At 35.6% G+C, this 13,611-nt stretch overlaps 1 protein-coding gene across 3 annotated transcripts in view; it reads left to right on the forward strand.

Moving 5' to 3' along the window:
• LOC112050133 (peripheral plasma membrane protein CASK) overlaps positions 1 to 13,611 on the forward strand; it is a 387,449-nt gene that overhangs the window by 96,112 nt on the left and 277,726 nt on the right. The gene's annotated exons all lie outside the window — the stretch shown is intronic.

The raw sequence follows: 13,611 nt of genomic DNA on the forward strand, positions 1-13,611 counted from the left end.
CCGATTCCGGAGGGCGAAGGTTCGAATCCGGTCCGGGACATGCACCTCCAACTTTTCAGTTTTGCGCATTTTAAGAAATTAAATATCACGTGTCTCAAACGGTGAAGGAAAACATCGTGAGGAAACCTGCACACCAGAGAATTTTCTTAATTCTCTGCGTGTGTGAAGTCCGCCAAACCGCATTGGGCCAGCGTGGTGGACTATTGGCCTAACCCTTCTCATTCTGAGAGGAGACTCGAGCTCAGCAGTGAGCCGAATATGGGTTGATAATGATGATGATGATGTTACTACCTGACCTTATACTCGTGAGTTAATATGAGAGCAATTTTGGTTTGAGCCTCCATAAACATGTAAATAGACGGCAGTCGTTCCAGAAGGGAATTAAACGGAGTACGTATACATAAACTTACAATCTTATTTTACGATACAGTTATAAATTCGAACAGTCCTGCAATTGTTACAATTTAACTTCATTCGATTTTTCGAATGAAAATTGTACGAAGGTGAAAATTGTGCTGTTAATTTTGATATACGAATACTAACATTTTTTTATAATATTAATAATTTATTAATAATAATAGATTACTATTCATCCGATTTTTATATATTTTTTATTTTTAATCCGACACTAAGCTCAGCCATTATGCTTTAAATGTAGCTACCAGACACCCCGCGGTTTCACCCATGTAGTTCCCGTTCACATGGAAATACGGAAATTAAATATAGTCTGTGACACAATTAACGTATCTGTCTATTGGTAAAAGGATTTTCAAAATCGGTTCAGTAGATCTAGTGATCCCTACAACCCTACAAACTGTACTTCTTTATAATATCATTATACTTCATAACAATCTCAACAAATCCTCGAGGTCCTTTTAAATATTTATTTTGACGGCCTCCGTGGCGCAGTGATATGCGCGGTGGATTTACAAGACGGAGGTCCTGGGTTCGATCCCCGGCTGGGCAGATTCAGATTTTCTTAATTTGTCCAGGTCTGGCTGGTGGGAGGCTTCGGCCGTGGCTAGTTACCACCCTACTGGCAAAGACGTATCGCCAAGCGATTTAGCGTTCCGGTGTGATGCCGTGTAGAAACCGAAAGGAGTGTGGATTTTCATCCTCCTAACAAGTTAGCCCGCTTCCATCTTAGACTGCATCATCACTTACCATCAGGTGAGATTGCAGTCAAGGGCTAACTTGTAAAGAATAAAAAAAAAATGAAAAAAGAAAATCGAATTTATAATATGCGCTATATACCCGTATCTTAAACCATGTTATGAGTATATTGTTCATTGTAACTTGTTTGTATGATACATTTATATATCGATAGTGTTTACCATTGTATATAAGTATTTGCTCAATTGATAATAACTCTCACATAGGCGAATTTATATCTACCGTTGCCATGACAACACCACGGCCCGGATTCTCGAGTCTTATTGATTAATTGCCGAACGTGACGATGATTAAGAGAAGCGAATTTTGTGCTTCAGATTAGATAAAAAAAATATCACATGGCGTATCATTTATTTTGTGGTCATAGTTCAATAATGGTTTCCTAAAGAATTGTGAAAAAAAAGAAGCATAAAAAAACTTCATTAATACAATATGCATTTAGTATTCGAGCTTAAGTATCTGTGAAGGTTGGCAAGTAATATAAATTGCCAATTAGCATTTCCGCAATTTTATTTTTTTTTCTCTACGTAGAGAATTTTTTTCAAGCGAATTTAACTTTTAGATGTATAAATTTTCCACTTAGGATAGACTTGTTCATCCTCATTATTATGCATTTGCATAAAGTGAAGACAAGAAAGAATCCAAAAGGATTAGTTCTGATATGTTTTTACCACGTTTCCTGACTAGTTGGTTAAAGATTGTTGAAAATGATCACTCACCGCGAAATAACACACTGCACAACTTTTATTTGTCGATACATGCTTTGAACATCTGCGGCTAAACATACTTTGTGCCTTCGCCACCTAGTGACGAGGCTTCTCAGATCTTGTTGTAGTGAAGGGCCAATTAACAGTTCATCATTTAATGCATTTCCATTTACCGTACGAGCGTCTTGGAAATTTTCAGAACAAAAAAGTAATGCAAATATAGAATTACTGCAAAATAGGCAAAATTTTAACTAAGCAGGCTTACGTATAAATTAGAGACAAAATCTCGAACAGAAATCCAACTTGGCAAGCGTTCCAGGACGCTGTGTGCAGGCGTTTAAAAGATCGATGTTAAGCGCACTTGCGTTAACATTTAATAAAAAATCTTTTACGGCACGAATAAAAACTTGGAACGTTCAATTTTGAACCTTACTGATATGAAAATCAAATATTATTAAATACGAGAGATCGTCGATATTGGTTTCTTTGAGCGTCGAATTCAATTGCGTTTCGGTTATCTAAAATTCATATGGATGCTAGTAATAAAACGGCTCCAATATACCTAGTGCTTGATTGTTTCTGATTGCTACGGCTGATTGCTCGTGCAATTATGCACTCCGACGGCGTTTGCAACTATGACGGTACTGTGTGCTGTTGTATGTTCGTTAGCACTGTTGACCTTGACTCAGGCTGTTTACGATTATGTTAAATACGGACGTGAGTACATTGTTTCTTGTATTTCAGTATTTCATATTACAACTTCCTTTTCCTTTGTTACGGTTCATTCAATGACAATAAAAGTTTGTCATTTGTCACTTCTACAAAATTGATTGTAGTCACGACCACATTTTTTTACTGCATTTTTTCTATACTTAACAAAACTGTACTGTGTAACTTTTGAATTGACGTTTCCATCTCTGCCATATTGCAAAATATTTTCTCCATTGTTATATTTTTATGTTTAACGTAAATCTTCTACGCTTTTCTATCACTCATCTTGATTTGTTATGAGGTTACTAAAATTGCACTACAATCATGTAAATAATATTTTTACAGTTTGACATAATCTCTTGAATTTGGTAATTGTGTAAGTAAATTAAAAGTGATAAGTTAATAGAATTATTACTAGTAGGTAAATCAGAATAATGTTGATGTTCTAGATAATTTATCACATGATAGTAAAACATATGCTGCGATGATACACGTACCTACTTAGAACCAACGTGAGTTGTTTCTTCAAAATTACTTTCAAAGAAAAAAAGCCCTCAGAAAGTATATTTCTTGGCGCAGCGAAGTGTAATCTTCAGTTCCTTTATTAATTTCCTTTTTTTCATGTCTTGAATAACCCATTTAGTAATTAGAATGCTGGGAGAATTTCTGTTTTAATTAAAGGGAACAGTGTATTATACAATTACGAATGTCAAGTGGGAGAAAAAAATATTACTGCTTCTGACCGGAACGGCGGCGCCTTTTAACGCTACTTACTTTCTGATTTATAATAAAACTGAGCAATTAGTGCTTTCTTTTATTAAATAGGACGGTCGTACAGTACCGTGCGTTACTACAGTTATAAAATTTTAAGTTTCAAGTTTCAAAATCGGGAAAATTTACATGAAACGCCTATGTTACGGTTGATCCGCTAACTATCGCATATTATAGAGTAGACAAAGACTAGTTTCTAATATCTCGTTGAAAATGATAACATTAAAATCATTAAAATTATTTTATATTTTAGCTATCTACCGTAAACTTCGTTTATATTAGCATCACGTGCTAACTCAATAATTCAAATTTTCTAAACTACATTAGGATTCGTGATAAAAATGATAGCTCGTCTCAAGACGTTTGCGTGGTAGAACTTGACGTAACAGAAACACTTTTAGCTAGTTACATTTCAAAGGTAACTTTGGTTTTTCTTATAACTGTCTCTTACGTAGTTGTCTGATCAATTTCAGGTGCTGACGACGGTCCTTTTCCGTCTCTGAACAATTTACCGTACTATTGTTACCAAGCGCCCTCCAAAGGCCCTTGTAACAGCATGATCAAGGTCTGGTTCTTTGATGTTGTCAGGCGGAAATGTATGCCCATGTTTTATTCGGGTTGCGGTGGCAACTACAATAGGTTTCATACGAAGGAGACGTGTTACATACATTGTGGTTATGTACGCACCGTGCGATGGCCTAAATTTACATAAAAATAAAATTGATAATGATTTTTAATTGTATTTATTTTTTTGTTATTAAGTTGTACCTATATACTACGATATTTCATCATTATCAACCTATATTCGGCTCAGTCCACCACGCTGGCCTAATGCGGATTGGCAGACTTCACACACGCAGAGAATTGAGAAAATTCTCTGGTATATAGGTTTCATCACGATGCTTTCCTTCACCGTTTGAGACACGTCATATTTATAATTTCACGATATTTCTACGATATTCGCTGTACCTATATCTGTCTAATTTATGTCCTTGCTACAGGCTTCTTTCTTACGAGACACAGTTAAGTCTACATCCCTAATCAGTTTTTTCTGCAACTGTCTTAGCTTTTTTAATTCTCAACTATGGTATTAGTCAACTTTAAATCAATCATCATCATCAAGTATATTTCGTTGTTAGCTGCCTTGTGAATTTCTTTCATTTCATTTTTAAGCAAGATGGAAAAGTTTGAAAATGAAACGTCACAGTTATAATGCAAGAAGAATAAAAGAATTATGTGAACCCTTAATAAAAGCACAATTGGATGATCCATTATTATCGCTCCAGTAATGCTTTAATTTTGGATGAAGTATCGGCAGACCACAGTTATTGAATCGACTTATTCATCTTTCATTACAGATTCTGGTGTGAGATCTAATATTTCATCGTTCATTTTAGATGAATCGTCTAATTGAGTTCTTACGAGTATTGTGGTTCACAGTAGACTTCCAAAATTTCTGTATCGCAATAGTACCGATTAAATGCAATTTGGTTTGAAGCCGACTATGGATGTTTGTTTCTGGACGCATGCCAGAGTGAAATAGGAGAAAGAATGATACGCCGGCGTATGTGTAGGTATAATCAGTTCTTTTATTTATTGGATTCACTGATGAATATGTATGGATTTGCTTCCAAGCTCGTACATTCTTATAGATCAAAGGTTGCGTTCAATGATTTAGAGATCGTGTTACGTGGTAGTTGCTTTAATTTAATTCTACTCCTAATATGATATTAGAAACGTTAAAGTTTGTATGGAAGTTTATTTAGACGTTTGTTTGGATGTTTGCTACTCTGTAACGCCGCATCTACTTAACTGATTTGGCTGAAATATAAAACAAATATAGATAATACCCTGGATTAACTTATATATTTCATCCTGGAAAAATCCATGGGTCCCGCAGGATTTGTGAAAAGTGAATTCCATGCGGACGAAGTTATGTCTGAGGTTATTTTCTGGCTTTGATGAGATGTTATCACTGTTAAGATATTACTACATAACTAAAGCGTATATGTTTTAACTATGCGAAATATAATGCGAAGTAAAAATGTTACACACTAGCCGGCGTCCTGCGGTTTCACACGCGTAGTTCCCATTGGCGTGGGAAAAGCGGGATAAAATATACACTCACAGATGACGTGGCTTTCAAGTGGTAAAATAATTTTTAAATTCGATCCCTAAAACTCGCTACGCGGCGCTGGTGTCGCTTTAAATTTGTTCCGTTAAATGCAATACATACACACATCAGCTTATGCATAGTGGTAAGTAAATTATTATTTTTATTACTATTTATTATGTCTATGTATTTATATAATAACTAATTTATAATTTATGTTACTGGTGCTGTGTCGGCAAAACATAAGCCATATTCACTACAGCATTACAGGATACATAATCTTCGGTTGAGTCAAATGAATTTCCGGAGCATTGGTTGAAAATACTTCCAATGTTTCCCGAGGCACTCTCGGATGCTGGGAATACCTATTCCGCCTTTGTGTGTAGATTTTATAATGTAAACACTTTGTATTGACTGCACTGTTTATTATGTCCTAGTACTGTTTCTCCTATTTTCGTAGCAATCTAAGGAGTTCTACAATTCCTTGTTTACGTAGGTGGGATGATTATATTTATTTTACACAAGTTTGCAAATATACGGAATAGGTGCCTAATGTGGTAAAAACTGTAGGTATATAATGCAATCTCAGCATGCACAGTCAGAAGTTACGAGGTAGCATTATGTAACGATTAAAAAAGGCTTCAACAAAATGTTGCTTAAATAAAATGGTTTTATTATTATGATATTTCCCTAACTTTATGAGGAAAATGTCCTTGCAAGAGGCTTATGTCCAGCAGTCGACGTCCATCGGCTGATAATGATGATGATGATGAAATTAATAACTATTATATAAATATTTATTAATGAGCAGTTTAGATTAATGACTTATTAATACTGATATCGTTGTAACATTTAAAATTTAAATAATAATATTTCTATAAACCAAGCATTTGTGTATCTAAACAAAACTTCGACTGCCTTACAGTTAAATTATTCAGTACGATATTTAGTAACTAATGAACTCGACACTAAACAAATAGTAATTTAGCGAACCGTCAGCGACGAACGTTTAGTAAATTAACTAAAATGTCGCGAGGTTGCAGACCCCGTAAAGAAAATTCGAGCGCTGATTTACAAAGTTGAAATTAATCAAAGCTATGTGATCAAGTTGAATTTGTTAATTCGTCTGGCTATGCGCCCGAAGCGAGTACAAAATGAATGTAAAGAGGATCACTGAAGAACTGAAAAGATCTTTGAATAAATTATCTATAAATAAATCATCAGCCTAATTCAAATGGCCTGATTCAAAGCAAGGACATTCTATTTTTATTCGAAAGTGAGACTTGAAGTTTAGGGTTAATTAAAAAAACCGTAGCTGAGTCAGTTGTGGGTTTTCCTTGGTTCAAGGCGTGATAGTTATCTCAAAACTTAACCTGACATTTCAAAAGTGCTTCCTAAAGGCGGATTTACATTTGTCTGACGTGACGGGACGTGACGCATCAGAACAGAATCGGTGTCATACCTTTTGTGTGGTGACGTTTACACTTATGTGTTGCGACATGTCGTGATGGCTTCTGATGATCCGCAAACAAAATGTATGATACCGATTTTGTTCTGATGCGTCACGACACGACACGTCAGACAAATATAAATCCGTCTTCATTGAAATACATTAATGTGATTGACTTATTTATAGCGCTTATACACCCGATCCGCATCTGTGAAAATACTGATTCAAAAAATGTACCGAATACGGATATTGCTCACGCATAATCCTCTAACCCATATCCAAGCTATTCAGGGGACTTTGGCATATCTATACATCATACCTATTCAGATATTTGTATCCAAGGTACCTACATCCGAAGCATTCTTATGGATTTCTACGTTAACATTTTTTACACGGCACTAATTTTCTCTGGAAACAAACTACCAGCAAATAATACGCGTTTCAAGCACAGCTCTGAATGAATAGTTAAGTGAAAAGAATAAAGGAGCACAGTTAATGTCGGGCTATTTGTTAGGGCGACTTTTAGACCTCATTCGCACGAGAGCTTTTTTAAAGGACGTTATAAATGCGTTCGAATATAGTATGAAGTTAAATGAAGGTTTACGAGTATTTCTAACCGCCCGCTGTTACTGATGTTTTGTAACAAAAGTATGTAACTTGTTTTCAAATTACGTTTATTCTAATGGTCGACGTGGTGACAAACGCAAACTTTCCTAATGGGTGGGCAAATAAACCAAAAAGAGATGACGTCTCTGAGAAATAAAAAAAAAACTCACTGCACACGGCATACGAATTGAAATGATTTAAACGGCATATGAAAGTTTACGTAATTAATGTTAAATTAAATTTTTTTTACCCCCGACGCAAAAAGAGGAGAGTTATAAATTTGACGTATCTGTCTGTCTGTCAGTCTGTCTGTGGCACCATAGCTCCCGAACGGATGAAGCGATTTCAGTTTAGTTTGTTTTGTATGAAAGGTGATTTATGTGCAAGTGTTCTTAGACATGTTTGATGAAAATCGGTTGAGCCGTTTAAAAGTTCTGGGGGGTGAAAGTGGAGAAGACGAACCGAATGTCTGCAAATATACTCGATGGGATTTTAAATGAAAGCGAAAATATTAAGGACTTGATTGAGAGTGTAATTAATAATTTCATAACCTTCGGGAGATTTTCATAAGTTTCAATTTTATTTAAGTTTTCAGTCGAATTACAGTTTTAACTAACATTTTAATATTAAGTATTTTTTTCCTATATTTGTTGGCGAAAACTGGTTTTACATATTTATGTTAATTATAGATGTTTAATCAAAAAATATAAAAAGGCAAAAAGTGAAAATTGTATCCCACAGTGCCTGCAGTGCGTTTACAGATTACACAATTTCCAGAGATTTCCGCTAAAAGATTTATGTACAACTTTGTCCGGAACCCACCGAATTGCAGCTGTCGCGGCCCAACTTTGTGCGGTGGTGCCAACAGAAATTCAATGCAACTTAACAAGTGTCTCGCGCCAGTGGCGTGGGGAAATGTTATCTCTCTCGAATATCTTCAATTAACGGTTAGAGTGCTAAAATTTTACACATAATTTCATACATCCTATCCTACTAATATTATAAACGCGAAAGTTTGTATGTTTGGATGTTTGTTACTCTTTAACGCCGCAACTAACCGATTTAGCTGAAAATTGGAATATAAATAGATTACTACTACTCTTTGTCCCGAAAAAATCCATGGTTTCCCGAGATTTGCTAAAAACTGATGATTTTGATGGTATGAATGTTTGTTACTCTTTCACGCCTCAGCTACCGGAACTGAATCACCTGAAATTTGAAGTAGATACAGATTTTAGTTTGGATTAATACATAGGCTACTTTTTGTCCCGTAAAAATCCATGGTTGCCGAGGAATTTGTGAAAAACTAAATTCCACGCGGATGAAGTCGCGGGCGTCCGCTAGTACACAATACTTTTCGGTGCGGGCTCCCCTTCAGCACCTTGGAACGGCTCTTCGAACTATGTGCCCGCTTATTGTCACTTCAACTTAACAAGTCACATATACGAGAATATGTCGGTGATATAATCTTCTGCAGAACTCCTGGTTTCTGATTCGATCACTCAGATATACTCAGATCATAGCTCATCGCCCGTTGAGTGACTGAGCCTCGTTAAAAGGCCATATTTTTTCGAGCGCTAATTTGTCCTTGATTATAAAAAAAGTTATTAACCCTTGTGTTAAAAGTTAACCGATTATTCGACTAAAATTAGGGATATCTAACCGCAATATTGTAAATGTGTGTTCGGTTATAAATAAAGCTCATATTAACACACAACACTATCTATGTACTTATCGTGGTTTGTGTCAGTTAAACAAAGACAAACACAATTTCCCAAAATGCCGCATTGCAGCCACGCGGAAACTTAATCAATGAAAACTGATAGTGGAATTTATTGGCAATGGTAGCCACGTCGGATTTACTGAAGTTACACGCACTTAAACCGATAAGAACAAAATAAAACTAAAATCTATTTCATTGACGGTTTTGGGTAATATATTTTAGATCATCCAATAATGAAATACCTAACTACTTAAATATATTCCGTGCTGTAAAATAAATACTCACTAAGAAATGATTTAATACCTATTTCCATTTATTACCATACATATTCTATAGTGAACAACGAGTAATTTTTAAATTTCACGTCATAAAAACCTGACAAATGGACCAGGTGCTGTAAGGAGAGTGTACATAATTCGAGGACCGCATTCTGTTTACGGTTTTGAACTCAAAAAAGCATGCAGATTACGATTCTGCATGTTGCCAGGAGGTTTGTAGGTCCATTCTTTTGTTATACACTACCCAGAGTATGGACTGAACAAATGATTTGGTGGTTACTACCGACAATGTGAGAAACATTGTTGTACGATAGCCGTATTATTTGACTTCAGAAAAATATCTGGACAATTACTGGTTGAATTATTGACACCAGATTTAATTGCGAAAACACGTAGATACCTAGATGCTATTGTGAAAGCGTATTTTGAAGATTTAAATCTGTGATTCACAATCCAAAGGGTGTATAAAGTATAAACAATTTGAAATGAAATATGGCGGCGGCATGAAACAAAAACTGTGTAAAGGGCTCGCTGGCGTTGCCCTAAATAAATAAATCATGGCGCTATCCCTCGTTACGGATGAGGGCTAATAATTCTGCAAATTGAAATCTGCGGTCGTGTCTAAATTATAATTAACTGGAGTGAAAAACATTAATTTTCCTACTTAGTAACTACGGGCACATTTTACTTTACACTGAGGTGTCACTCGTTTTAACGTTTTCTGGAGTTCGTCAATATATGCTGCTGAAGACAGTTTGCTAATCCGCGCTACAAATGTTCAATTTTAACTGAACAGTCGAACTGTTTAGTTAAAACGTCCGTGTGTAGTGGCCGTCAGTTATAACTATACAGTTTTTTTTCTACTAATTGAGATTTATAAACTGATACTCGTAGATAGTAGGTACAGTTAAAACTGCGCAGTTAAAAACAGTTAGAGCGATCTGATTGTCTGTCGTCCGTCATCTGGTGATTTTATAAGCGCTATGAAGTACATTTACATACATAGCAATTTTACTTAATTATCTTCAAATTCTTTAGGAATTCGGTGTGTGCATTCAGTGCGCAGTTGACCGCTCATTTTTATTATATTTTTTTAATTTCTTTGTATTTGGATGGAAATTGTGTATCGTAATACTCTATTTACCCGCTTTTTCAATTTACGCGTATTAAACTCCGTACATAATTATAAATCTTAATAATCACGTTTCACATATTCATATTAACATGTTCAGTTCGCCTTTAATTTTATACAAAAACTTTTAATGACTCGTGTATAGAATTGCAGAGAAACGTGCGCAAAAGTTTAGCAGCTCTGAGAATACGAAATAATCACGAATTGGTAGAGTATTTTCTCGCTTTAGATTTGCTATTTATTTATCGCATACTAGCCGACGCTCCGTGGATTCCCCGCGTAGTTCCCGTTCGTTTGATAATACGGGGAATAAATATAGCCTGTGACACTTACAAATAACGTACTTAATAATGGTAAAAGAATTTTCAAAATCGGTTCAGTAGATACAGAGTTTACCCCCTACAATACCACAAACGTTATCTGTATAATATTAATATAGATATAAAACACTAACTTCAACCAGAATACTGCAGGTCACTTGAGCGACTACTTTTCAGGTTATTTTTAAGTATATTTATTTAATTTACTATTCTATAGAAAATGCATGTTAAAACTAAAGGAGGATTTACATTTGTCTGACGTGTCGTGTCGTGATGCAACAGAACAGAATCGGAATTTGTACATTTTGTATTGCAACGTTTACACTTATGTGTTGTGACATGTCGTGATGGCTTCTGATGCATCGCATATAAAATGTATGATACCGACTCTATTCTGATCCGTCACGTCACGTCATGTCAGACAAATGTATACTTAAACAATACACATCACTATCTAGCCCCAAAGTAAGCATACAGAGTAGAGAGAGAGAGTAGCTTGCGTTATGGGTGCTTAGATAGTTGATATTATAATATTAATATACAATTATATACTACTTATAAATACTTATATAATGTATAAATACACACAGACACTGGAAAACACTCATGCTCATTACACAAATAATTTCCAGTTGTGGGAATCAAACCCACGGCCCTGGAAGCAGAAAGCAGGGTCACTACCCACTGAGCCACGCGGCCGTCATTTACATTTGTCTGACATGTCGTGACGCATCAGAACAGAGTGCAACATAACCCACAGTTGGTTTTCCAGGTTACGTCAGTATAACTTCTCTTAAGCCGGGTACGCGTAGATACATACATATAAACACACCTCATTCCCGTAGGGGTAGGCAGGTAAAGGTAGAGAGTATGTAGAGACCTTTTTCACATGCTATTTGCTACTCGAGTATTAAAAGACGATTAATAAGTAATTACCTCGCTAGACTAATCTAAATATATTTATGTGTAATTTAAATTCAAAACCCACTAACTACATACTGCAGAACATAGATTACTTAACCATTAAGGTTCTACTTACGTATGTTACTTGAATCAACGCGGTCACGACCGTCGCCGGCAAAGAGAATTCACAAAACCAACTGCAACTCGAATTACATTGCAATTTAAAGAGGTTTCGACCGAAAATCGTCGCACCGAATTTACTCAATGCAGGAGTATAAAGTGATCGCGGTTTGGTGTCCTGTAACTTTGTGTACGGTAGCGCACAACTCGTAAACGTTAATAGTTTTCGAATATTATTATTATTAAGTTACAGTAAAATGGTTTTGTACAGGTATACCTGTGGAGCTAAACGAGCTGTAGGATATAATAATCTAGCTGATTTAAATTTTAAAGTCATCATATAAACTAAACATACGAAAAATACATTTTTTAAAACATGTACACTAATAAGGCAGTAGCGGGTAAACAAGTAGACAATTATTATCTGGTGTTTTATACTTGATTCTCTACAGTCGCTACACTTTAACCTATATTTTCATTTATATATATTTGTTTTTAAATAAATAAACATATTTAAACAATACACATCACTATCTAGCCCCAAAGTAAGCATACATAGTAGCTTGTGTTATGGATACTAAGATAGTTGATATTATATTTATACACTACATATAAATACTTATATAATGTATAAATACACACAAACACTGGAAAAAACCCATGTTCAACACACAAATATTTTTCAGTTGTGGGAATCGAACCCACGGCCGTAGATGCAAAAAGTGTCACTACCCACTGCGCCACGCGGCCGTAACATATTACACAAGTTTTCGGAGGTCCGCCTGCTATGTACTCGTATTATTCAGTAAAACACATGATTAGTTATATTGCTGATGTACGAATAGATCTTTAGAATATTTGCAATTTTTCAGTATCACAAATTCAGGAAATAGAAATGAATATTCGTTGACGTCCTTTTTCAAAAATAAAACTAAATTCCCTGATGGTTGCAGCAGGCACGTGGGCGATAAAAAATGCTATCGCACTTTCCTAGCATACTTTACCGTTTTCCCTCTTTCTATAAAATAGTTTGAAAGTTTAGGTCATGATCGTACGTATTAACCCATTTTCACAGTACATTGGCAAAACTCTTTGCTCGGTGCTTTGCGTACGGGAAAAGCTTTTGTCTGTACATTATTCTTTGTTTCTTTGTATGAAATATTCGCAAGAAAAAATTATAATATTTCAGCAAAAAAAAATTCCTTGCGGCTGATTCCGTACAAAGACGATTATGGGCTGAAATAGTGCGACTCGCGAAGAAGAGATGCTATATAAACTCTCCCCTCTGTTAGAGTAACCGTCATTAGGTACCCACGTGTCTCATAAACCCAGACGTCGTATATTCACGGCTTGTGTCACTACAAGGTTTTTATTTTATTTCTTTATTCTTTACAAGTTAACCCTTGACTACAATCTCACCTGATGGTAAGTGATGATGCAATCTAAGATGGAAGCGGGCTAAGTTGTTAGGAGAACGATGAAAATCCGGAACGCTAAATCGCTTGGCGGTACCTTTTTACCGGTCACCAGCTAGACCTGGACAAATTTACGAAACTTCAATCAGCCCAGCCTGAGATAGATCATAGGGCTTCTGTCTTATTAAT

This window comes from Bicyclus anynana, chromosome 10, assembly GCF_947172395.1.
Source record: "Bicyclus anynana chromosome 10, ilBicAnyn1.1, whole genome shotgun sequence".
NCBI classification, from domain to species: domain Eukaryota; kingdom Metazoa; phylum Arthropoda; class Insecta; order Lepidoptera; family Nymphalidae; genus Bicyclus; species Bicyclus anynana.